The sequence below is a fragment of the Cebus imitator genome, unplaced genomic scaffold, assembly GCF_001604975.1.
Source record: "Cebus imitator isolate Cc_AM_T3 unplaced genomic scaffold, Cebus_imitator-1.0 Scaffold18, whole genome shotgun sequence".
Classification (NCBI taxonomy): Eukaryota; Metazoa; Chordata; class Mammalia; order Primates; family Cebidae; genus Cebus; species Cebus imitator.
In genome coordinates, this window is record NW_016107333.1 from 13,876,951 (window position 1) to 13,879,081 (window position 2,131).

At 62.1% G+C, this 2,131-nt stretch overlaps 1 protein-coding gene across 2 annotated transcripts in view; it reads left to right on the plus strand.

Annotated features, from left to right (window-relative positions):
- The first annotated feature begins 800 nt into the window (after positions 1 to 800).
- The window catches only part of ELK3 (ETS transcription factor ELK3), a 76,995-nt gene continuing 75,664 nt past the window's right edge, over positions 801 to 2,131 (plus strand). For both annotated transcript variants that reach the window (XM_017516272.2, XM_037733917.1), the window contains exon 1: positions 801 to 1,156. The gene's annotated coding sequence lies outside the window, so the exon portion shown is untranslated. The remainder of the gene's footprint in view (positions 1,157 to 2,131) is intronic.

Sequence of the window (2,131 nt, forward strand, 5' to 3'; positions counted from 1 at the left end):
TTGAGACGGAGTTTTGCTCTTGTTGCACAGGCTGGAGTGCAATTATGCGATCTCGGCTCACTGCAACCTCCACCTCCCAGGTTCAAGCCATTCTCTCGCCTCAGCCTCCCCAGTAGCTGGGATTACAGGCGCCCACCACCACGCCAGCTAATATAAAAAAAATATTTATTTATTTATTTATTTTTATTTTTAGTAGAAACAGGGTTTCACCATGTTGGCCAAGCTGGTCTCGAACTCCTGACCTCAGGTGATCCACCCACCTCGACCTCCCAAAGCGCTGGGATTACAGGCGTGAGCCACCACACCCGGTCGAGTGCTGGCTTTTAAATCACTGAAAACCCAGACAAGAACGGTGTCCATCTACAACCCCAGACAGAAAGGGACTGCTTTTTCCGTGCTTGCACCCACAGGAAAAGCAGTCCTTTGCCCAGAGCCACCAAACCCTGAACACCACTCCCCATGCCCCTCTGCCCCCCAATTCTTCCATCCCGGCGGATGGGAAACTGGGCGTCCAGCCGCCCCCCCCCCCCCACCTCGGGACTCTACTCCCGGCCCAACTGCGCAGAGCACTACCCCGCCGTGGTGCCCCGCGCGCGCTCGACCCCCAGGGAGAGTGGTGAGGAAGGATCCCCGGCGTCCGGGAAAGCGCGGCGGCGGCTGCGGGTTGCGGGCGGACCCCACTCCCGGTGGGGAGGGGCTGCGGCCGCGCGGAGTCGCCGCGGGTCTGAGGCTCCTCCCCGGGGTGGCCGCGTAGGAAGCGGGGCGGGCGGGGGCGGTGCGGGGCGCGCGCGGGGCTGGAGCGGCGGGGGAGGCGCGGGCCTGGGCGGCCAGCCCCGGCGCACAGCCGCGGCCGGGGCGCGCGGCGCGGGGCGGAAAAGCCTGTTTACACAGACTGCACACCGCCTGGGGAATAATGCAGTAAAGGAAGTGAGCCGGCTCGGCCTGACTGCTCCAACTTCCTGCTCTCACACACACCAGAGGGGGAAAAAAAAAAGAGGAGCGAGAGAAAGAAAAAAAGGGGGAAAAATCAGGATCTCATTACAAGAGCCACAGACCGTCTGCAGACGCCTGTCAGCATGGAAAGTCGGGGGCTTTCGCCCGGGTCCTCCTAGAAATTCCCCCCGAAGAAGGATCTTGAAGACTCCCCCACATCTGGGTAGGTAACAGGGCTTCTGCCTGTTGCTCCGACACTTGCAAAGTTTCTTTCGGGGTGTTTTCTTTTTTTCTCTCTTTCTTTCCTTGGGAGCAGTGGGGGTGGGGCGGGGGGCGCCGCGGGGTGGGCTGCGGGCCGGGGTGGGGGTGGGAGTGCGCGAGCGGGAGGGCGGGCCGCGGGGAGGGGGCGCCGGGGATGCTCCTGCGCCCGCGTCGCTGCCACCGCCGTCGCCGGAGCTCGCGCAGGGCCCGGGTCTGCGGACACCCTGCGCCGGCGGCTCCCCGCCCTGGGGCTGAGCTGTGAGCCCAGAGGAAGGGGTGCCGGGCGTGCAACCCCGGGAGCTCTCACAGGGCCCCACTGCAGGCAGCGCGGGGAGCGGGGGACTGCGAGACTCCTGGGAAGAACGGTGGCCGGAGCGGGCTGAGTGCTCCGGCGCTGGAACACCGCTGGCCTTCCAGCTGGGACCGCACTCGAGTGGGCAAAGGGCACACTCAGGATCCCCTCGAGTGGGCAAAGGGCAGCGATGCTCGGATCCTAGGAGGAAGACAGGGATGGAGGGGGCAGTGGAGGGCAGGGTCGCGAAGGTGTGGGACTGGGGGCTGCGTCCACTCTCGCTCGGCAGGTGACCCCCGGCCAGGTCACCGCCCCAGGCGCACGCCCAGTCGGACATTTAAAAGCCAGTGGTTTTTACTGGGCATGGTTTTGGAGAAGGACCGGGCAAGAAATGATCTTGGCGCCCCTTCTACCCCCCATCCTTCTTTACCTTCAAACTCAGTGTGGGCCTGTGACGCTACTGTAACTTTTGGGGAGGAGGGATTAAAATTTTGGCATGGTTCAAAAACAAAAATAAAAGGTCTCGGTTTTGTTATTTTTTCTGAACCGGATCATCCTAGGGACAAGCTGCAGTTAGGCGGCGGGTGGAGGTGGAAGCAAGAAATGTTATTTCAGAAACTGCAAAAGGGGCTTTTTAGAAAAAAA